Consider the following 25000-nt stretch of genomic DNA (forward strand, 5'->3'; position numbering starts at 1 on the left):
CTTTCAATTATCATTGATTTAACGCTCGGTCGGCTGGACGTCGCACGCCTGGCGCCCTCGAAAGGTGATGTTGCAGAGATATGCAACCGTCGGGCGCTATCATCGGCTGATGATCGTGTGCATGTAACGCTCCCAATAACGAGCGCTATTCATATCGGCAAAATAATCGGCCTATTATTATTAATTTGATTCTCCGATTAACCAACCAACCCAACCAAGCAGCAGCCCTCTTCTGTCTATCTATATATCTGTCTGTGTGTGGATGATTAGCAGCAGATCAGCTAATTCTCGAATGTTTTACATAACAGTGCGGATGGTTTGCACACCACGATCGGCCTCACCTCCCCCTTTCTATGTGATGCTGGCGACCTTTTCCATCCCGTCCAGATCCAGTCACCTACGGAGCATCGAAGATACAACCGGGCGTCGGTCACGATTTGGACCTTCTCCGTCGAAATCTGAACTGTGGATCGTTCGATCAGAGCGAAACCGAAATGATATCGGGTAGTTCGGTGAGGCGGTGTACCGCTGGCCTCAAGATGACTGACGGGAAGGGTAAATTATGTTTTCTGGCACCTTCTTCTTCTTCTGGTACTGTGCAACATCAATGAAGCTGATACAACCGATTTCTGCAGCTAACAGAGAACGTTTACGCTTGATTACACGTCGCACGATCAGGTTGGCAAAGGGGATTTGTGTGTGTGTGTTTCATTCTTTTCGAGATCACAAGAAAACCGATCATCGAATGATGTCGATCGCCAAATGGTTCCACACAAATCAGCAAAAGTAAACATCCTCGCGTGTAGTGAAGAGGAGGAGGACCTCTCGAGGGAGATATCTCAAGAGAACGGCCACACGGCCACAGCCAAAGCACACCTTCGAGCACTGCTTCGAGCTGCCCACCCACCAGCAGTAAACTCTTCGTCCAGCTCGCTGGTGCTGGGTGGGGGGGAGTATTGCTTCATCACCCATTATGTCCAGGTGGAAGCCTTCCTCTTCTGTCCGAGCCCCGGGCCGAGCCGATGAGCGAACGAGCGAGCGAGCGAGCGAGCGAACGAGAACTTCCTTTCGACTTCGAGCTCGAAGAACCGGCCTGCCAAAAACCGGACCGTGAGAAAAGAAGTTTGCCGGGACCATTTTGTAACCACAGGGAGGCGCAAGAGTGCTACGCCCCACGCGCTTCGCGATCTCTACTTCGCGGTTTGTCCACCGATCGACATGGATGCTGTGGATGTTTTGTTTTGTGTTGTGGGGTTTCAGTGTTTTTCGTCCCGTGTCCGTGCTGCATCTCCGTCTGCGCCTTCTTGGATTCTTGAACGTCAAACACGGGTATGCAAACAGAGCCAGCTGAGTGGGATTTGGGGATGATCTCTTCCCCTGGCAACGCTACCAGAGAGACGATACCGAGGATGCCTTCTTGGATCGTCATACTACCCTCAAGGTAGGATGAGCAGCCTCCTAATGATCGTTTCCCTGCTTTTTACCTTATTCTCTAATACATTCAATACACGACGTTAATGAACAATATTCGACAAAAAAAAAATATTAGAAATGGCAGACCTGCAATTAGCCTTTGCCTGCGTGTGTACCGCCGCGACACTGTTTAAGCCTTACCTTCTTGCCACCAAACGCGCCACCGCGACCATCGTCACGTACGTCGTCTTTTTCTTCATTTGGCTACCTTCAAACCGGGTCACCACACCACCAAGGACACCTTTCTCCAAATGACACTTAGGGGTTTGCGGCGTAACTGTCGTGGGCTTAATTCAATTAACAAAACCAAACCAAACGCTTATCGCGATAAATACTTCGTGCACCGGCGGCTGTTGGCACCTTAATTACATATCCACCTTCACCCGCGAGGAAGCGATCGCGAGTGCTTTCGATCTTTTGCGAGCATTCCCACTAAAAACCTGGTCACGACCCTTCTCCACCTTCCCCCCACCCCTTGAATAATGGCACTACACCTCTGCACTGACACCTACAACACTGCACACCGAGAGCACTGAGGGTTTCCCTTTCGTTGCTGCTGCTGCGCTTGGCATTTGGCACACATTGGCGAATGGGGGACACCGAGACACTCCAGACACTGGCAAACCGAGATTCCACCGACTCGAATCGAATGGACAGACAGATACTAAAGTGTTGGGGGTGGGGTGCACCAGGTGGAGGACTGCACAATTATTGCGTCAGAAAAATCCGTCCGGATAAAAACACTAACTGGTAAATTCGGAACACGTTAGGACGACCGCACGACCGATCGTCGATCGCTGCCGCACAGAAACACGAGATGCGCTCCGACCGAACCGAGATGAGCTGAACGAATGGCGAAGAAGAGAGCGAACATGATGCGACAGAGCGCGCAGAGCATGAAAGAGTTGAGGCCGGTCGACACATAATTCAATCTCTGTGTGTTGGTGTGCATGGTCTATCCGTTTCAAGTGTGCGTGCTCGGTTCCTGCTCTTGCCTACCATAGGTTTCTCAGCTCTGCGCCGCTCAGGCTCAGGCCTGCAGGGCCCCCGTATTGTCGTGTGTCTACACCCACACGCACACCCGAAGTTATGCTCCACCGCTCCATGCTAAATCCCACTCCACTTTCTGCTCCACACGAGCTCGAGGGGCGCTTATCTCTTTGGCTGTAAGCGCCACATTGAACATCGCCACGGCTCTCCGGAGGATGATGATCATGTGCGATGATACTCTCACAAAACGAGAGAGAGAGGAAGAGAATGTCGCTGCCGTTGCTGCAGTGATCTCCATTCTCGTCGTCATCGATCGTTGATCAGAATTTCAAATGCAACGAAACGTTTTCGAAATCGATTTCATTTGTTTTCGCTCTTAAAAACTGTCACCGTGTGAATGGGATGATGTTCGAGGCCGAGAGACCGTTTGCCTTTGCTTTGGTCAATCCAGTTTCCTGCTGCTGCTGCTACACACATGTTTAGTACCGTGACCATCAGCGCAACGGAGAATGGTTTCGCAAAGTTGCGCACATGAGGAAGGTAGGAAGGGGAAGTCTGTTATTAGGTGGTGCCTCGAGGAGAATACCTGCGATTATGCGCTGCAGCATGGATCCATGAAGCCATCGGCACCATACTCATCGACCATAATCATCCGATGCCGTGGACCGCTTTACGCTTCGTGGATGCTGTTTCCCTTGTTTCTTTCCTTTCCTTCCTCGCTTCATTATTTTTTAATTCTATCTAGCACGAGGTTCTAGAATCGCCGGCCACGCCACCATATCGTTTCTGCACCATTTTTTTCTATGTCTATTTACCTTGCTTCTCCTTATATGTACAAGCATAAGGCACTGGGCAAGCTGGCAAGCTGGCAAGCATAGTTGAACAGCATGGGATGCGCCTTTTGTTGTTTTCGCTTGTTATTATGTGTGCGTGTGCGTGTCCCTTACCGGATCTCTCCGGAAGATCATAACAAAAGCAAACTATAGGTGCCACAGGATCGCACATACATTGGTTTGTCTTCCAGGAGAGGACCACCTTTAGCTACCTCGTCTTCAGCACCCTATCTATGCTGTCAGCGGGGAACGCATCGTCAGAGGCATGAAGGGCTCACATACAGAACGCGCAAACGCGTAACGGTAGAACGGTATCACCTTCGGTAGAATGGCAGCAAAATGGGTAGCGAAAGCAGATCTTACCGGGGCGTGCATCTGTCTCGCAGATACGGAGATACAAGAATGCTGGCCCTTTATATGGTAACACCATCATTACGTATTCCAGTGCGGTAAGGTACGTGAGATGCCGGGACGCCAAACAAGAAACTCCACAACCAGTCTGTGGACCGATCGACACCCTCGTTGACGATAATTAATTGTAGAACTCGAGTTCCTCCTCGGGCAAAACAAAACACATAAATAGAATGCCTCTACAAAGATCATATTAAGCAAATGAGTGTTATTGGTGGAGCTATAATTATGTTGCTATACTCTTAAGAGATGATCTTAAAGAACCCAAAACCATCCCCTTGACTTGACTTGGCTTGACTGTCGGTGTCGCAAACGAGAAAGATGATGCGCCCCAAGAGTGACCTACTTCCACCGGCTCGGGGAATGGTGGTTTGGTGACTTTGTCTAGCCAGCCTCGTCCAATAGAAAACCAAATTATACTCTCCACAGCCCCGACTGCCACGACTTGTTCTATAGGCCCCGAGTTCTCGTGGCTCGTGGCGATGCACTATAAAGAGTCACGTGGCATGGCATCAGCACGGGTAGATGTGGACTATGGAAAGTGATCCAGCCAATAACGTTACCCGGTGAGGGGGTGCGCGGCCACGCTGTGATTGATTTACGCATCCCGAGAGCTCGGCTCATGGATCAATCATGGTCCAACGTCACCAAAGTCGATGTGCATTGGCGAATCGAGGTCAGACACGATACCGCAGAAGCAGCTTCTTCGGGAGCGCGTCCCCGTTACAATACGGTGCTTAATGTCGCCAAATTTGTCTTCGCCCCGTTGTTGCTTCGCTCCGCTCGGTGCACACGGAGGGGGGGGAAACGGTTTTTGGTGGCTGGTTCCGGTCACGAAGCACCACCATTACTGGATTTCCCAAAAATGAAAACCACAAAATCACCGAAACAGTAGTGCACGGACGACGACGACGACGACGTAGAATCCGATTCGATGGTGATGACCAATTAGTTGATTGGAACGATATCGTAACATGGATCCCTTTCGGTGCCTCTGTGATGGTTTCTGACCTAGAGGGATGTTTGCATGCAGATAGACCATTAACCGTCATCCAGCGAGGCGGTGATTGCGGAAACACCAGCTTCTAGCAGTGAAGAAGCAATGTTTACACCTGGAAATAAGGTTAGCTCGCGTGGTTTTATGACTCCCAAAAGGCCAACATCCAGGTCCGTGGTCAGTGTGTGCAACACTCGCACGGCAGACCATCAGGTGCGTAATCCGAACGTTGGCAAGGTTTGGCATCGATTTACGGCATCTCGGCACGTATCTCGGTGCAAGCGGGAACCAGACCCCTCTTCGGGTGGCCCCAGAAGGATTGTGCAATCGGGACGGATTCAGAAGCGCTTGCTAGTCATTTATCACTTCGGGAGTCCGGTTTGTCCGTTGGCCTAGGCGCGTGACCCAGTTCCAGACCAAAGCACAAACAATCATGCAAACCTTATAACGACCGACTCCTCGATCGAGTGATCGAGAGCCACGGTCTCGGCAAATACCAATAGAAGTTACGGTGGAGGATCATCTGTACGATCGCGAGTGTTCTTAAGGAGGTCACACGCACACGATGAACACACACACGCACAGAGTGCTGTGGATCGCTTGTTGCTGTTTAGTCAAGACCAGCACCCGGAGGAAGAGGAGGATCCGTAATGCATTATTTGCATATTGGCCTGACCGGCGAGTCGACCGGCCAGTTGTACAAATAAAGCATTGGAAATGTGGTCCCAAGATCACTCGATCGGAGTCTCTGTTTTGCTCGACGAACTAAGGGTTATGGGTTCGGGAAATCGTCAAAAATTGTTCCACGCTCTGTTTACACGCAATCTACCGGGAGTCCCGGGAGTCCAGATTGTCCGTATCATCCGATACGGGTCAACCGACCGATCCTGCCTGACAGACAAAGTGTCCCGTAGCTACCAACGGAACGTTGTTGATTTTTTCGTATTTTTACCCACAACCTTCGGACCCGGACCAGGAGTCAAGGAGATAGAGGCAACAAGACAAACAAATCCCTCGTGGGCCTTGGACCAGGGGACAGCTGAAATCGAAACATGTGCGGTGCAGCTTTGCTCAGTGGCACAGTTGACATAAATAAGGATCAGTATCCCCGTGGAGAAAGGAAGACCTCTTGCAGTGTGCCTCTCGATCGTTTTTTGCATAAATTGTGGGTCTTCTTCGGAGAGTGAGCCTCTTATCGGTTTTGTAGCAATTGCGCATCACCTCATCAGCGTGTTTCATCACCAACCGATGATCCAACGATCGAATTATCCCTTTTTGAAACGAGATCGAAGACGAGGGTTTAGGGCCCACAATCGGTCTCTCGGAATGGAGGTCGTCGGATCCCAATCGAAAGCACCAATGAGAGGACCCCCCGCCGTGCGGAACCCGAATGGCGTAATCTTGAACCGACGATCCGTCGACACCAGTTTAGAGTGCCAGCCAGCACTCGTCAGCCAGCCAGGCAGGGCAGCAGCTGACGATGAGGTGATTGTGGTAAACGCTCAAGACTGCGGACTTCAGCAAATACCACCCGGTTTTGCCGTGGCCACACCGTGGCCGTTTGGTGAAAGTGTTTATAGCGGTGCTAAGCCCTAAACCGTGCACCAACCTCAGTCAACGAGTGGGGCCTCTTTGCGAGCGCCGCTTCCGAGTTCGCCGAGACCGAGTCCAACACACCTTGGCCATGATAGTCAATGTCCGGGGCCTCGAACATCCATCCATCCATCCAACCAACCGGCTAGACGGCCCCCTCACGGACGGACGGTCCACGTTCGCCATTCCGTTCCGTTTCGCTGAAGTATCAAAACGCGGTCTGCAGCTATTAACCTGTTCCTCACGATGACTTTCTTCACGTGCAGCCGCACACACACACACACACGCACGCGTGCTCGCGGTCAGGTAGTATCGCAATTTCATACCAGACTGAACAAACGGCACCCTAGCGCACCCTAGTGATAGTGGCCAGCATTGCGTAAGGGGTAGACCCCGCAAGCAGGCAAGTAAGGAAGCCGCGCCATGCTCACGACTGCACTTGGTGCGCCTTGTGGCCTTCCTTCTTTTGCCTGCCAGACATGTCTAATGACTACCGTCGTAGCGTGCCAATACGTCGGGGATTGATATCTTATAATCGTACACTGGCGGACTGGCTGCCGACTACGCCGATAAATCGAGAAAGGTCGAGAGTTCAACGGAAGTGTACCACCAACACCACCGCCACCATCACGATATCAGCAGCACGATGTGGCGCCAATAGAAAGAAGACAAAGGCTCGACCACCGAAGGACACAACGAAACATTCCAGGATTGTTGGTTGTCTGCTTCAAAAGGACCACCAGCGGACGACACACTTGGCACGGATGGCGTGGACCCTTACCTTTGACCTTTTCGCGACCAATCCAGCACCAGCACCGGCACCGGCACCGGCAGCATACAGAGCACGAACTGCATTTGCCATTTGGTCAGCCGGTCCGGGGGGTTCAGATGTGAACCCCGGTGTTAAATGATAATTTGTGGCACACTTTTAATGACACTATGTTTGGATGGTTTTTCTCCCTTCCCAAAAAACCAAAAAAAAAAAACCAAAAAGGACGAGAAAAGTTGTTCATTTCACTGCCAGAGGCCCGAGCAGCGATGCGAGTGTTATGTTCCGAGTGGACTTCCTGGTTTGGTAGCGTGTACCGTTCGCGAATTATGATTTATTATGATCGCAAACTTCTGATGCCATGTGGGTGTTGTTGCACGATGAAAATGGGAATTCTCTATTTGGCGGTGGACATCCGGTACTAGTCCCGTGCCGTTTGTTACACAAGTTCAAGGACATGGCTGGAGGACGGGGAGGTGACTGGGTACGGACGTAGGTGAATTCATTCCTAACTGCTGGCAGGACTTGCTGAAGGTCAAACGGTGTACTCCTCTCGAGGACCACCGCCCCTGGAGTGTCGGAGTTCGGAACTTTCACTCACCTCTCTCTCTTTTTCGCCTCGATGGTTTTGATTAAAATCCCCGTTCGCATTTGGGGTTCGGTCGGAATGAAATGAAATGGCTCGTTTATAGGCTCGTGGGGGTGGGGGTGGGGGAGGTTTTGCGATTGATTCTTTTCTATTTTTAGGTTCAGATGGTAAGCACGCAACCAAAACGGCCCCCGCACTCCGGGCCTACACGCAAAGCATAAAGCGGTTGTCGACCGCTCGAGGATTTGATGGACAGCGATAGCGTGTTTCGTCGTCTGTTTGCTTCCTTTTTTATCGCCATTCGAATACAGCCATGTTTGAATACATTAAAGCACTTTTAGTCCGTGGCCGATTGTGGCATTTTGTGGTCAGTTAGTGAACAGTTCAATTAAAGGATCGCTCATTTCGTTCACTTCCACTTGCATATTGGAAGAATAAAACAAACGGTCCGCTCCGAATCGACGTCATAAATCAAAGCAATTAGTGGAATAGTGGATTCCCCCGCCCGTTAATTGATGGTCTCATTCTCGACTCTCGGTGCCGCAGTTAGACTTGTAATAATCGGTTAGACTTTACAGCATTCTAAATGGTTTCGCTTTAAAAATGGTTCTACTCACGCCACCAAGTTGGAACTTTGGTAGCGCACGCGACGTACACTTGCCCCAGATTGGATGTTTGTACTCCTGGTTACAGGAGGTACTTACAGTTTCCCGTCAATTCAGTGGCGGGTTCCGATATGTTCCGTCCGTCCGTCCGTCCGAGCGATGGAAGGTAGTTTTGCTTCCGGACACTCCGGCCAGTAGTAATAGTGCTGTGCACCAAGCGGTATGGTTCGGTTGGTTGGTTGGTTGGTTGGTTGATTGCATGACACGGTTGGATCGCTTGCGACCGGTTGTTGCACCCGAAACGGAAGGGGTAGATTATGGTCCACACAGACACACAAAAAAGCAAATTTACTCAAAACGGATACGCGACCCACGACGGGGAACGGAAATTGATTTTCTAAGCGCTTCGTGAGTGGCGCTTACCGGGACCACCAGCAGTACGTAAGTCAACCGGCAAGGTTGACGGGGTGCATCGCGTACCGTTGCTTGCACTCTTGCTCTGACGTCACTCGGTCGGATCTGGTGCAAAAGGTCGACGACAAGCATCGATCACTGGCGTCACCCCCCATCGGCGTAGGTGAAGCCCCTCTTGGTTGGTTGGAATGGCCTGGCCCCTGTGGAACGACCGGGAATAATATCGTCAAGGCAATGCATCACCACCTGTCGGAAGAACCCCTTTTTGTGTAAAGGGGGTTTTGGAACTTCTCGGACCGAACGCGGAAACCTTGTGCGCAACAGGACTAAGGTTCTTATGGAGTGAAGCTATAGGAGTTCACGTTTCCCGTACGTCATTTCTTTGTATCAACTTGTAGCAAGTCCCGGTAAAGCCCTAGAAAGGTGCTGATACCAATCGTTATGCTAACGTTCGAGTTACTCTAAAGCCCTTACATGATTTCTACATTTCCACCGGAATTATGCATTCACTGGAGCAGCAGCAAGTGATGATGTGCAACAGAACGACTAAACAGAACACACGCACACAAATCAACACCTCACTAGACGCGATCGTATCGGGTGGAGGTCCCAAGTATCAATTAAACATGCTGCAGCGTGTCATCCATAACATGTTGTCGATGCTTGTGAGGAGGACACATCACCTTCGAAACCTCATTAACCAGCATCATCTCGGTAACGGCTTTGGAATGATCGTTCCCCGATCGTACGGTAAACAGTTCTGCATGCTCTGCCTTACCGGAGTGCCTTCAACACTTACTTACTTATTTATCCGGCGCTACAACCGACGAGCGGTCTTGGCCTGCCACAGAAGATTCCTCCACCGCTCGCGATCGAGCACCGTCGTCCTCCAAGTCGTTAGTCCTGCTATTCTGGCGTCAATGTGCCTTCAACAAGTTCCATATTTTTTTGGGGAACCGATAGACCGCGGTGCCCTAACACCGGTTAACGATGTTTACTTTCGCTCGCACCCATCACGCTCTCTCTCTCTCTCTGCCTCTTTCCCTAGTTAATGCCACTAATGGTGCAATGTGGACGCACCGCGTATCGTCGGGCGTGTGATGGGCGTCAAACGCAAGGGCAGATTAGGACAATCTCCCGGAAATTCGATACTCGGGGTTTGGAGAAGCGAAAGAAAAGGGAAAGGCAGCCCCAGCCGTAGGTACGGCCGATTGATGATGGGGTGACTTTTCGGGAACGGCGCTGAATCATTCGGAGCGGGGCGAGGGGTTCCGGAACGGAGCGAAAGGTGATAGGCTTCTCGTCGTTCTATAATCTGCGCCGAGGTGACCTGCGGTGCGCTGCGCGAGCTGTTTATTTTGGGAGTTTTCTCTCCTCCTCATCTCGCTTCCATTCATCGCAGAAGGGAGGAATCCGAAATGGATTTGGATTTTCATTTCATTCAATGTTGCCCGGTCCTCGCCGGACCCTAATCTTGCGGCTTAAGCAAACGACGCCAGTAAGTGTGGTCGGTTCGGGGCCAGCGGCCAGTGATGGATGATGCGCTTGGGAATCATTTCCTCATAGACATGGAGAGCGAGATCATCACATTTGGTGGATGCGCCTTTGGTGATCACTTCCTTCGTGACATCGCGACACGACGATTACTAGATCGGAACGAGTCGTATCAACTCATGAGTCTCATGGGGTCTCAAGTTACTTCTCAAGCTCTCACAAGCTCAGCACAAGACAAAAACACATTCGGAAAACGATTGAAAGGCATTTAGGGGGGAGGTGCGACGTAGCGCAGTGCGGTAAACGCAGCGCACACATAATGATAGTAATTACAGTAGACACATAAGCCCCTCGCATGACACGTGACGATCGGTGGAGAATCGTGACCCCGGCGCACAGCTACAGCAAGTACCGAATCATCTCCCCCCTCCCCGCCGAAAAGGTTAGTGAGGTGCTGGGCTCCTTGAAACCCTTCTAAAACGACGCGGTGGCCTGTGGCTGCACCACACTTCAATGTCACTCACAATGTGCTGCTGGTGCTGTGGCAGACAGGGCACAGTAATTAAGATTTGCGTCTTCGCAGCTCCAAAATGGCCGGCATCGGCACCGGCAGCGGCAGCGTGCACACATATGTTTTGATCGTGCCTTTGACGCTCTGCAGACGACCGTACAAACTTTCGCACAAACCCAGCGATCACCAGCGGTTGCTCTGGAGGTCTCTCTTCCAGATGCCGAGCACTTTCAACGGTCCTCGGCTACCGTCGGCTTGCGACCTGCTTCATTTCTGGGTCGTCACCTCTAGCCTCCCCATGCCCACATGCCATGGCCAGCTCTGGTGTGTTTGGGGTGTAATTGTTCCTCGACGTCGCCAGCACCAGCAGCTCGCCGTTCGGCTTTGAGATGCGCTCCAGTTCTCGCGTGGCGCTCGTTTTTGGCACCGAGCCAATCCCCCAAGTCCCACCATGTGTGCCATGCGGTGGCGGCAGATGATGACGATGATGGAAGACGATGGCCGCTCCACGAAGACCGCCAGACGACGACGACGACGACGAAGACTGTTAGTTATCTTTTAGGTTTTTCGCATTTTTGGCCAACTAAATGAGGATTTTACGAGCAAATTTTCCCACCTCCCCGGGAAAACTCGACTTCCATGTGCGTGGTGGTGGTGGTTGCGGCCAATTTAATTACACAAAACGGGGGTTTGAATAAGGCATAGGCCCACGAGATAGACGCGTGGTTTTTCGGGAAGCCTAAAACAAACCACACTACATTAAGACACGCCAGCTCCCATGAGTTGGTGGAAGTCGCCGGAATCGAACCGAAACGAAGTCACAAATAAACACAAATCTTCTCTTGGTGCTGGCGATGATGGTGATAATGATGAAGTCGGTATACTCACACACATGCCGTATGGCAAGTGAAGGTGCGCCGACTTTGCCGGCGGCTTGTCCAATAAACTATCCGAGCGGTGCAGAAAGTGGTTAGACACGGTTGATGATGAGATGCCGTCCCGACGGCACGACACCTATTATGCTTCCCTCTAATTGCATCTCTTCGGCCTCAATCCGCGCAAAAGCAGAAGCAGCAGCAGCAGCAGCAGCAGCGGCAGTGAGTATGTGAGAGGGAGAAAGTATCACGCGACCTTTTACTTGGCGTCGTTTCCGGTGTACTAACATGATTTGGAAAGGGCGCAAAAGGTAAGTTTGTTAGAGGAAGAATGATTGTATTAGCGAGCAGGTCGCAGCGGTCCAGATTTAGAAGATTTTGCTCGGACACACACACACACACACGCAGGCGCGTCGCATGGAATGGACGTTGCACTTGCAGCATCATGCGGAAGCGTGTAGAAGAGGCTGCCTTATGTTTTATGTAAATGCAATGCTCTGTTGTTGGCCCTTTCTCGTGTGCTGCATCCGCTGCATAAGAAGGTCGGAGGCTCCGAACGCCACGCCACGTCGTCATTTGAAAGCGAAACAGCCGACGAGGCCGATTGACGAGGAAAGTGAACGGAGGGAACGGAACGATGATAAGAGCGCGCATGAGATGCACGAGTGAGATGCGAGTGAGAAGGCGAGAGAGCAAGCGAATGCCAGCGACTACTCGATCTCATCAAGGGGCGCGTTCGTCACCAACCGTCACCGTTTGCTGGTATAGCATCCCCTCCTGGAATAAGGGGGAACGCCAGGAAAATGACCTGATTCCGTCTGCCAGCCGACGCCATGACTGGCTGAAGATTCTGCTGCGATGACAATGACGTCATTCCACCGCCACCTTTTTGGCGACAGCTCGGTTGCCCCAAAACCCCCACCCCTCGGGAGATGCTGTGCACCCGGGCAACGAGATGCAACGAGTTATGCAACGAGCGAGCATCCCAATCCGTCGCCATGGTATCGATTCAGTGGTGACCCGATGCAGCGGACGTCATCGATAGGAGTGAACGGGAAGAACAGCAAAACGCGCGAACTGGCACGAAGAAGGAGTCAACGCCTCCCCGTATCGGGCCCGTGGAAGGAGGGAGGTTGGTGTTGCGTTGTAAAAATGGCTTTCAGTTTAATCCAATTACCAGGTGCGGCGGCCACAATCGGCACTATACATGCCGGGCCTCATGCGATGCGGCCTCGTGTCGTGTTGTTGACGCCATCCTCCATCCAGTTGCTGGTGGCTGGTGAGGTAACTTTCTCTAATGTTTCTGTTGTTTCAACCAATCTAGTACGCCACGGCCCCCAGTCGCACCACCACCGCTGGGAGGCCTTTGCACTAGAGAAAGGTGTGTCAGGCTTTCGGTTATCGGATGTCGCTACTGCTGGGGGATGTGAATCCCTCCCCCCACCTTTTCCTCCGGTAATACGAATCCCGGAGATGCACCCTTCTAGGAGTTCTCTGTCGCTCCCTCTCTCTATCTTTTTCTCTCTCTCTCTCTCTCTCTGTCTAGTGCTCGGAATGGCTTTTAGGAGGCTCGTTAGGGGGCCGTACTGGAACACACGCACACGCAGGCCTTGATGCACCAGAAAAATGCAAAAAAAACCAACTCGCTTGATGGAAATTGGATCCCACCCGGTGCAGCTCAGAAACCACAAACCGAGCACGCCGCATCGACAGTGGCCAGTAGAAGCGGTTGGCACTTGGCGCACTGCACAGCACTGTAAATTGCATTCGACGTCCGGAGCACGTCAAATGGAATTGAGGAACACGTGAGCTACCGGAGAGCAGATCTTCCTCACCCGATTTCCCACCCCGATGGAAAGGGGATGTGTCTCATCGATCTTCGCTCTGGGTACTAGCCGCATACATCAGCCACAAAGGAACGTGATCGTGCACGCCCTACCTTGCCCGAACGTTTGCTACCGGAGTTGGTTTGTTGGTCGCGACGTGTTGTTTTCCCGCACCACCACCACCACCGCCAGCACCTTCACGAGGAACATGAAACCTTTTGGGCAGCGAACGCGAGACACTTGCGACATGACAATGCGAGCATGCGAGAGTAGCAAGCAGATGCGAAGTTTATGGATGCACAAGTGGAAGCACACACACACCCATCGGTCCAAAGCCAGAGAATGCGTCATCACGGCTCGTGACGTAGAAGGGGAGAGAGAGAGAGAGAGTGCAATCAATGGCGCTCCATTTTAAGCTGGGTATTCTATCGTCCGAAGAATAATTTCCAAGGCGATTCTGTCTCTTGTTCTGCGTCAATAGCGCTATTAATCAACACACTTTTGCACTGGACAGCACGACAACCTCACCTGAGCTTGCCAAGTCGAACGCGCGAACGCCACTGCCAACTGTGATGCAAATCAACTAGTAGACGTCACGAATGTCACAGTGTGGCTCGGTGACGTCATGTCGATGTTAATTAGCCGGTCTCTGTGCGCGACACACACACCACACACAGAAGGCTCACGCTAAATTAGTTGCCGGGTGCAGAATTGACATGCAAAATGCTCCCACGCATTAAACCGGAAAGACTTAATCTGAGCCCACGGCCCCCGGATCGGCGTTCTCGGGGGGCATCACGGAAAGAAAAAGTGAAAAAGGGAATTGGGAAGAATCCATTTACCACTAGTGCCTAGACCGGATGGCGTTGGTGTTGACAAAGTGAAAAGAGCTACCATCACTGCGTAAGACGGACAGACGGATCAGGTTCTGAGTTGGCTCACGGTGAATTGCACAAATTAACGGCGTAGACTAGCAGCGTCCGGTGGTCCGGTACCCCTACACAGTAGCCGAACTAATGAGCTCCAGCGTTCTGTGAAAAGTGTCCTCGACATCCGCGTTTGTCGGTGAAGGTGAGCTTCAACACTATTGAACCCTAATTAGTAACAATCATTACAAGAACGCGTCCCCGAGGATCAATCAGAAGTCGTTTTCGATGGATTCTCATAATCTGCTTCCACACAGGTTTTGTCTGTATAGACTAGCAAGCGGCTTATCGATCCTACGAGGTTACTGAAGAATGATGTTTGTCTGTCTTGGGGGTTGCTTGCTTGCTTGTTGACAAAGCTCTGATCTCACCTTCTGGCACAAATTGGCCAAAGCCAACGCCCAAAGAAGATGTGCAAGAAAATACAGGAGGAACAGGCTGGAACGAGCAAAAATCTTGAAAAACAACGGAAGGAACCTCCAAACAGACCACACCCAACACTCGCAGACGGAGTCTCATGCCAAGTGTGTGTGTGTGTGTGTGTGTATGTGTGGCTTCCACTCGGACCCCTCTCGACAGAGAAAATGGGATGCTTCCACCTTTCATCCGGTCCGGCGAGAGACACAATTACGAGATCCTGTCTGATGGGCATCAGACCGCGGTCGATATTCGGGGGGGTGAACGAGAGGGCATCGAGTGTCACTAACCTGAAACTAGAACGCATCTGGACGAGTTCGAAGAAAACACCCGTCTACCCGTCTTTTACGACCCCCCACGCGTACGCCATCTTCATCGTCCTCATCGTCGTGTGTCCTCGATTCCGAGGCGAACGTCAGGACAATTACGTAAAATCCTCCCAGAGACACACGGAGACACAGGGTGGACACAGGAGTGGAGCCTGAAAGGACTTCGATCTCTTTCGTCTCTGGTTGGCTGCGAGCTCTTCACGGACTGATGTCGTTATTACATCTTCGCCACATCCAATATTGGGCCCTCCGAAATTGGCCAATAAACGCCAACCAGTCAGCCAGTCAGCCTGGATGAATTGAGGTTAACAGAGAAAAGGGTAACAAAACAGAGATTTCGACGACGACGACGGCAACGGGGCACGTCTGGTCAGGAGCAAGTGCTCCGGAGTCCGGACAGAGGACACTGCAATCGTGGCCATCAGGCGTCTTCGTCGTCGTCGTCATCGTCGTTTTTCGTTTTCCTTCAATTTCGCCGGTGAGTCACGATTTTACCTACGCCTCGGTTTAGAGTACGGGAAACAAAGAGGTCAACAACGAGTTCCCCGAGTGCACGCCATCCTTCTAGTCCTCCGGGATCCCGCTTCCAGTGGTCCATTCCCGGGGCATTACATCACGCCCGACGTCTGATTAGGGACCGTGCACGTTGTTAGAGAGTTACACAATCGAACAGTCGGGGCGTAGACGCTCTTCACTTAACATTTCAAGGCGCGAACGGGCGGTGTTTCAGAGTTCAAAAGGAGAGATGATAAGAGGTACAGATTAGAAGCATTCCACTGTACTCGGCCGGTGGCCACTGGTTGGTGGTTTGGTTTGCTAAGGAATTTGAATGATTTCCAGCATAAAACCCGAGTCCTAGGGTCGTCAACGAATGTATGATTGGTCCTATCGTACGCTCGATCGTGCATGAAATGATTCCAATTTCCAAACCACGGAAGGGACACAAGCCCCTGAAGCCCACAGCACCACAGCACAGCCGGCACATCCCGGAAGGATATAAGGTGACTTTGCGTTCGCTTTGCGCTCGTTTCATTAAAACATTCAACATCCGACGCACCGCAATCGAACGGAGGGAGAAACATAAAAAAAAACAAAATTGGATCCGCCTGCAACAATGTCGTTGCCTTCCCTTCCCCTGCCCCGGTTTGGAGCATAAGCGACATCAAGCATCATGTTTTATTCATCCCCCAGAGAGAGAGAGAGAGAGAGAGCAAAAGGGAGAGGAGCAATTAAAAAGTGGGAAAAACGGTGGAGACGGAACCCGCAAAAAGTCAGAACCACGCCAAAAACCGGGGGAGAGCAATATGCTCTGTACTGCTATCCACATCATTCCCGAACCAGACGCGACCTATGATGGTGAAGCGACCATAGCAGATCGAGCGGTTCTAGGGGATATTAATGGATCTTCCATACATACACACACACACACACACACACACACACACACACACACACACACACACACACACACACACACACACACACACCACGCACACAGTTTTCTAGTCTGATTAATCCCTCACGAGTACCTAGCAAGTGCACCAGTACCGGGGCGTTGGGCCTATACCCTTTTTTCCTTCCTATTCACGGCGCACAAATCCTCTCTTTAATCCAGTCTTCCCTCCCACGCCGTACGAAAGCATCAAGGGCCGGGGAGGGAGCTGCGGGATTGCGATTACGTTCAGTCTGGTGCATCGCAGCCCGTCCGTTTAATGTGCAAATTCTTTGGCCCCCCCCCGGGCCGGGAACGAGACATCTCGGAAGCGACGCCGACCGAGGGAGACGCGAGTGTTACACACAAAATTATAATCTTTTGCTGCTGCAACCGGAGACCGGAAAGAGAAAGAGAAGGAAAGAGAGAGAAGCGTGGAGAGACAGATTTTAGTAGTAGCAAGCATAGCGATTGTATTATGCAAAACGGTGCTGCTGCTTCTTATACCAATTATCGACAGAAAACGCGCGCTCATCGTTCATCGTCAAAAATGCTGAGCCAAGCGCGGATCGATTTTACCTCGGTAACGGTCTCGGTAAGGGGCACGATAAGGAGCGCGTGGGTTGTCTGGCTGACTATCCCCCAGCATCACTGGGGCGCCCCCTCAAATCCCTCGAGGGATCTCTTCTTTTTTCTCTCTCTCTCTCTCTCTCTCGGGGCTGGATGTCGTCATCGTCCTCGCCGGCGTCATCGTCGTTGAGCTGCAGACATGGAAATGGGAGACGGCTCTCGCCATTACACAGCCTATTTCTGGCCGTAATTTAAACTTCCGTTCGCAGGACGAGGATGGCAAGGACATGATGCACCCCATTGCCCCGCCTTCTTAGCTGTCTGGATACCGATGCCTTCGTTGTATCCGATTACTGCACCGATTGCAGTATTCGAGTGCTGGAGACTTGGTTTAATACTACGGGGATTGTATTAATGTAGCTTTTTTTAGGGGGTGGCGGTGGGGAGGGAATCTAGAATCCGGGGATCAATCAACGATGCGAGCGCCAAAAAAGCTTTTACCCGGTGAAGCAGGAAACAAAGTATAATGTTCGATGCATGGTTCGTATTAAAACAAAACCTGAAGGTGCGCCTGCGGGAAGACTTACGCCCAACGCGTCCAAATCAACGCCAAAGGAACTCATAGATTACCGCCTTGGAATTGGATGGATCGCCAATTGGTGGGGATCGTAATGGCCACGGTGTATCAGGCGCAAAACCTCGGGCATCCGGTCGGACGGTTTCATCTCGCATCTCGCACCAAGAACCATCTCTGTCCGGGGGGTTTTCACTTTTCATCGTTTCCTTTCCCCGTCTCATCCGTGGCCAGGCCATCGCAAAGTGGTTCTCTCTTTTTCTTTCGAGAGGTACTGGATTGGACTGCACTGACCACGCACTGACTGGACGCAAACGTGGCCAATCAACACGCAACACTCGCTGTTGTTGCGACTCTTTGCGAACGCAAAATGCGATCCATGGTCGAGTGAACCCAAAAGCCCCAACGCAAATTTAATTGCTGGACCATTAAATCAATCAGAAGAGGATGGTCAATTGGAATTGATTCTGGTACCGGTCACTGGGGCGTGATTCCAGAGCACAACGCCTCGTTCCTTTGGTCATCTCCGATGAAAACGATCCCGAAAACTTCCTTCCACGAGAAACAATCGTTCCAGATGCATTTTGAACGAATGAGAGTGGTATGTGGCGTTATCAGACGTAGCGAGCACCAAAGTGAGAGTGGAGTGGGCAGTTCCATTTGTCTCAAGAGCTTGAAGCTTTAGATTACGCGCATGAAGTGGCAGCCGGCGCTATGCTGAGCCTCCCCCAGCATGATGGGTGGTCAAGATGAAAGTGAGAGGATGCTCGATCGCTGGGGCTGGTGCTGGTGCTGAAGTGCTCCGGCTTTTCAAGTAATTCTTATCGATTATCGCCCCGGAACCGGATGCTAGCGGCGTGGTTCAATCAAACGCCAATCCCGTAATTCCGAGTAGATGCCCAGTATAACAAGAAATAAGGAAGGTTTTGTAAAACATAAACACAAACTTGAGCAACATTTAGGGAAACCAAAACTTGATAGTCGTAACACGGCCCAGTAACATAATTCCAATAAGCTGCATAAGACCGAACTTTGCTCCACGGGAACATACCCTTCCTCGGGGGCGCGATTATACGCAATTTGCTGTAGACATCACACAATTCAAACCCACCGAATGTAATTAACCCATATGCGAGCGGTGCCGTACCAGGACCGCCATTGGGGGCTCATCGCATCGAGGCATTAAAAAAGAAACTGAAGTGCTGCTGCATGAAATGCGCGCGAGCATGTGTGTGTGCGGATGGCGCTGGCAATTAAATCATGGCTCATCCTCCCCCCCCCGGGGCCTCAATTTTCTTTTCTGGCCGCCGGGAAGAGCCGGGGAATAATAAGAGCAAATAGAAAAATCATATTTTTCCATCCAGCGTGCGCTTCCGATCGAACGCTGCCTGGACGCCGCCTCTGCCGCCGCTGTTGTACCGATAAACCATGTACCCGAGCTAACAAACGGGGCCTCCTCTTGTTTTGTTAATTACAATGTTGCATTACTTGAGGAGTGAGTTTTTTTTTCTCCAGGGTGTTGTTGGACCAGGGATACGCAAAATGAGTATGTTTGAAATCGATAATGCACTTCGTTGAGGTCACGCGGTGCTAAATAGAGGGAGGCTTACTCAGTTACAAAGTGCGCTCGGAGCAGCGAGGTGTCAAACATAATAAAAAATGACTACTTGGTTTTACTGTCGACTTTCTATAGAACGCACTCCTGTTTGACATGCGAACTACTTTCACCGGGGCATCAGCGATCTCATTTCATTACACCGATCACAATTATGTAAATGCGCGCATAATGGAATGCGTTGAGCATATGGGAACAGCTGAGAATGTGCGATTCTCAGAACGGCACTTATGTGTGTGTGTGTGTCTTGGTTTCACACCAAAACCTCTTGCCGGTGCGATCACATAAAACATAATCAAAAGCATTTCGATAGATACCGCTCGCCATGGCTTCTAGTTCTCATCATCTCATCATCCCAGAGCCACTATCACCCAGTTTGGAGCATAGAAAAAAAAAACCATCACCTTTTCATCATCGCCATTGTCGATCGTGGGTCGGTCGCGATCTGCTTCCGCCACCGGCACATGGCACAGGCATCTTTGACAGTATCGCGCGCCACCGGCCACACCGTGCGAGAGTTGCTGATGTTCAAGTCATAATGGCAATTACATAAAACATAATCCATTTAATGCTCACGATACAATCGTCAGCGGGCGTCAACATGCGTGACGCAGAAACACGCATTGAGCCGCCGTTGATGCGTTGTGCACTTTGGTGGTGTTGTGTTTGGCGCATTTGCCGCGGCCACACAGCATACGATGCGGAGCAGGGAGCGAAGAGGTCAACGGAATGAGGCCAGGCCTCTGCTTGCCCGCTTCAATGGCGTCTGCTGGTGGTGTATTGGCATGTGCAAAACCGCTCGCGAAACGAATAATCAAAATCATTAAAATAATAGCTCCCGCCCCCTTCCTCCGCCCCACCACCAACGCACACACCCATGTTATGCTATCGACCTGCAGCATCCCATCCCGGGAGAACTCCTAGGGAGGGAAGGCGAGGTCGCGCTTGCGAGGGATCCGCGCGAAAGAAGAATTAATATCAGCTCAGGTGAGTTCATTGGCCATCGCAGCAAGAATGGCAAGAATAAGATGGCATTAAGAGGACGCTTCGATCGCAATTTCTGCTAGACGTTTTCGTTCTCTTAAGAAGGATTTCTAGCATCACGTGGCATCATCGCGATGCCGCGAAAATCAATAATCACCTGCCGTGGCACGTGTGCACTGCGCTGCACCGACAATCCCTCCCCATCTTCTTGCGCGTCTAGACGGTCTACACAGAGTGTCAATGTTGCAGCTCAAAATGGTGCTGCACCGGAGAGGAAGCGATAAATGATTGGGAAGATAGGAACAGGACATTGATTTATGCGCTCCATAGCGGACCGGGTGCGAAGAGGACAGCGTAACGGGGTCTGAATGAAGTTAATCATCCAATTACCGGGATGGCACGATGTGATTCCTTTAGCTAGCTCATTGAGGCATGATAACAGCTGCTTCCTGAACTTGTTCTCCGTGTTGAAAGTGAGAGACTTAAGGTAGTGGAATATCTTCAAACATTTGGATGAAGAATGATTGAAAGTACAGACGATTGAGGACTATTAACTTTGTAGAAACGGATTATTCACCAATAATCTTGTGTAGCGGTGCCTTATCAATTCAAAGTTAATGTACATTTTGTACTTACCTTTTTTGGGGTTGCGAACACACTCTGACGCTCCCGTGTTTCTGGTGCTTCTTGCGGAGAATTCGCTGGCCCGTTTGTCTTCGTCGTCGGTTTTGCTTAGAATTTAATTTAGAATTTCAACACGAGTCCCTTCCCGACGACACAGCGTAAGGCGTTGGTCTCGCGGGCGTTTTGGCGGCCACAGGATGTGTTGTTCACTTCCGGATAGCATCTATGTTTTGGCAGCATTTTTGTAGGAATACAAATGGCAGATCAATTATTGCACTTTCAACTTCGAGGCAGTTTTAGCAGCAACGGCAGCGGCATTGACTGCTCCATCGCTCAGCAGCAGCACCAGTCTGCACTCTCGCACATAGAGACACACACAGACACACACACACGCACACACACACTACTAACGAGGAGAGGGAGGACGAGCAGGTACTACTGAGAGTAGTAAACACACCCACTAGACGCGTGAACCTGCGAGGATCTGCTCCCACTCTCTATCTCTCTTCTTGCTCTCTGGGGGGTAACCGGATTTCTCTCGTGCTCAGCAATCGCTGGCTGATACCCGAATATGGCGCCACGTTACGTTCACTAGCCGCAGCAGCTCTCAGCAGGCCAGGAGATTGAGAAACATCCTTTCGTTCTTTTTTCGATCCTTGTGCTTGGGGAGAAGAGAAATTCAAAATTAAGCACACGTACACACACACACACACTCACACACAGGCACATACAATGACAGAGTTTGTGGTGGGAGAGCATGCTGTTTGCGACTGGGCGACTGGGGCTGTCCGTATATCATCAGTGGAGTCCAGGTAATGGGAGTCTCGGAGTGGGGCAAGAGCAGGCGACGAGACGCTTCAATTGGTTCCTAGCGACTAACAAAGGCCTACTACCATTACCACCACCCAACCTGTGCGCAACGAAGACGAAGCCAGCTGTCAACGTTAGCTGGGAGTCACCTGGCTCTCGCCACTCCGGTGGCTCCAGACATCCGGTGGGCCTCGTCACCCAAAAATCGAGAAAAGACATTATATTGCCACACCGTGGAGGATGAACGTCTGGAGTGAAGAGGCAGAAAACGAATTCTCGCAATGCTTTTCACTCCCATTTAGCAGTGGGCCACTGCTCGCAAGTCAACAGTTCTATCATGCAAATAGGAATTCTTTTTCCACCAAGTTAACAACGTTACTGCCCTTAAAAAAAATTAACGCAGTCATCTTCCAGTCACATCACAAGATGCACACACATACACACGCACAGAAGCTTGCACAACTCTTGGTGTTACCACGGTCGCACAGGCTGGGCCTATTCAAAATCCTTCTTAAAATTCTAATGTTTTCACTGGTGTTTTCCACTGATTGACGCTTCTGTGTCCTTCTAAAACGTCGGGTTCTTTACTAGCGCTAGCCTATTCCATCCCAGCAGGACAGAGGCAAATCAAAATCGAACGAGAATCACGTACCGAACAGCCCACAACCATCCAACCGCACGACCGACCACGACGAAACTGCAGAAAAGGCACGGCGCAGAGCTTCACCAAGCGTCGGTGCGTTCCGTTGCTCTCTGCGAGCGAGGTATCGTTCGCTCACGTTTTGCGCTTATGCTACCACGACGAAATGGCGCTAAAAGCTCCCGGTGACCGACAGGCGTCCCCATTCGAAAGGTCCTGCCGCAGAGTCAGTCACCATGCGCACCCATTTGAAAGCATGATCTTGTAGTTAACGGTGCCAACAGCCCATCGTTTGATTTTCTTTGCATTACTCACGCCATTCAAAATAACGAACAAATGAGGACCGAAAATGCATATATTTTAGATTGACAAGATTGATAGTATATCGAGAAGATGATATAGTAAATTTTTGGCTAAATGCAATATGCCTTGAACGAAGCGTCTGCTACTGCTGCTGCTGATTATATAATGCTGCGAAGCCCGCGTACAATGGGCCTGCCTTCGCCCCATTCGATCGCGTTATGGTGATTCCAAATGCCCCATAGCTCGTTCCAACTTCAATCCGTCAGCGTTTGGCACTTCAATCGTTTAGTACGAACACAGGCGCCACAATGGATGTGCTGCATCGGAATCGCGAGAACGGGAATGAGAAGAAAATTGAAAAAGCCGGGTTACTGCGCGTATTTTTCAGGCGCCCCCACCATTCGCGCCTTGATTCGGATGCTTCGGATAAGGTGGAGGAAACAGGGAAGATTACATAAGGAACACTCACAAACATTGGACACTCCACGACGGAAGCGGAGTGGGCATCAGGAATCAAGAAAAAGGACAAAGGAAGTCCGGGTCCTTCACTCACACTCCGTTTGCGCAATACACGGCGTGACACGGCGTGTTCCGAGTTCAGAGGTCATAATGCGTACACGCGGGGAAGACGATTATGATGGTGATAGCCGAATGGAAATGAGCTGTGAATGAGAATGGATTCTGTCTTTCGGAAACAAACGGAATGATGATGATGTGGATGGTGATATACTATTAGAAACACAAATAATCTTTAACAAAGCAGAGGTTTACCAAAAACGGAATCAGAAAGGAAATTTCAAACTGTTAACGTCTCAGAGCTTCAAACTGTTAACAGTGTTTTCACCAAGGAATCGTTCCTTCCCATCCACCGGAAACACAGTCCGGGAGCACAGCCAATGGAGCAGCGAAAAGACGCCAAACAGAAACAAACTGGTTTGCCGTTGGTTTTAGTATTTTACCTCTGTTTTATTAATTACTCAATAATAATAATAATCATAATCATAATAATTCATTACTTATTAAAAGTGTTATATCAATCAATGATCCTCACATCGATCTGTTGTCCCCAAGGTTGTTTTTGTTACCATTTACTCTTGCACTCTACTATCTCTCTCTCTCTCTCTCTCTGTGGTCGCTATATCTTCATTCTCACTCTCGCTCACCCCTCTGTGCGATCTGATGGGCGCGTGTCCGTGTCCGGTCCGTCAGAGTCATTTATCGTGTTCCTATTACGTCTTCAATCAATTCTTGCACTTTCACAAAAATAATCGCTTATCTTTCCCTAGGAGCACGAGCCAACATCCGTTCGACAGATGTAACGATCGACGAACCGGCAGTATCGTTCGAAAAAGAGAGAAACGTGGCTCAACAGATTTTTGCTATTGTGGCCATATCCCGCGTGGCGGTATCGTGATTGGTGGTTGGTTTTGCTGTTTATTTCCTCATATCGGTCCAACTAGCGTTATGGCTAACCCATCGCTTCCGCGTCACTTCTTCCTTAAAATTGTTCCGAAAGAAACGGCACAGCACAGACACGATGCTTGATTCACCTCCGGTTCGGGGGAGCTGGGAATAATGGTTGTGAATGATAAAAAAAAAGTTCTTCGGGATATTCGCGTTCGACCAAATGTCGGTGGTGCTTGCCGGTGCAAGACAGCGCTTTTCTTGGCTGTATCTGCGCAGACGGTGGTGATCATTATGATGGACACGATATGCGAGCGTGATCGTTACAAGATCTTCGAGGCAGCGCACAATCCAAAATTAATATTTCTCTTTATCATTAATCTCTTTCTCTTTCTCTCTCTTTCTCTGCTCTTTTCTGCTCTTTAATAGAATTCTCACTTTCCCATCGGTTAGTTTTTTGAAAACAAAAACGCAGGAAAAGCGCGCACACGCGTGTCACAGGCCTACCTAATATTAATGCTTTGTTATAAAGTTTCTTCTCTCTGCCACTCTCTCTCTCTCTCTGTTTATTTCACTTTTTTTACTTCGCTGCGCCATTATCTCTTTCCAGTGCTTCCACTACACTCATCCTTGCTCAGTTTCCCGATAAGGATAGTTAGTTAGCTACAATTAGCTACACAGTGCAAACACTTTTCGGTGCGTGATCACCAGCACGATAGCATTGGGTACGAGAGTAGGATCGAGGATTCGATTCCATGATGTCCCTTTGCACCCCTTTTTCTCTGCACTGTTACATCTATTTGGTTACGAATTTTCTGCCTGTTTTTGCACGAATTAGAGCGTATCTTTTGGGGTGTTGGGGCGATGGTGCTTGGCCTTCCGTCTGATACACGCGCGTGCATCTTGGCGTGGAAGATACAACGTTATGCACCCAGACCCCCTTAGCCACCACACATATACGACACACGCACATACATTTACAAAGAAGAAAA

At 50.5% G+C, this 25000-nt stretch overlaps 2 protein-coding genes across 11 annotated transcripts in view; both read right to left on the reverse strand.

Moving 5' to 3' along the window:
• The window catches only part of LOC125954779 (hormone receptor 4), a 38573-nt gene extending 16237 nt beyond the window's left edge, over positions 1-22336 (reverse strand). Inside the window, exons 1-3 of one of the 4 annotated variants that reach the window (XM_049685368.1) lie at positions 22314-22336; positions 21309-21512; positions 20864-21074 (exon numbers count right to left, since the gene is read on the reverse strand). The gene's annotated coding sequence lies outside the window, so the exon portion shown is untranslated. Of the gene's footprint in view, positions 1-1614; positions 2306-20863; positions 21235-21308; positions 21718-22313 lie in introns of those variants that run through there. The other 3 variants (XM_049685369.1, XM_049685366.1, XM_049685367.1) reach the window with 3 other exon arrangements.
• A 316-nt stretch (positions 22337-22652) lies between these two features.
• LOC125954864 (ras-related protein Rac1) overlaps positions 22653-25000 on the reverse strand; it is an 8847-nt gene continuing 6499 nt past the window's right edge. For 6 of the 7 annotated variants that reach the window (XM_049685514.1, XM_049685509.1, XM_049685510.1 and 3 more), the window contains exon 3: positions 23546-25000. This exon is cut by the window's right edge and continues 1306 nt beyond it. The gene's annotated coding sequence lies outside the window, so the exon portion shown is untranslated. Of the gene's footprint in view, positions 22922-23545 lie in introns of those variants that run through there. The other variant, XM_049685515.1, reaches the window with a different exon arrangement.

The sequence above is a fragment of the Anopheles darlingi genome, chromosome 3, assembly GCF_943734745.1.
Source record: "Anopheles darlingi chromosome 3, idAnoDarlMG_H_01, whole genome shotgun sequence".
NCBI lineage: Eukaryota > Metazoa > Arthropoda > Insecta > Diptera > Culicidae > Anopheles > Anopheles darlingi.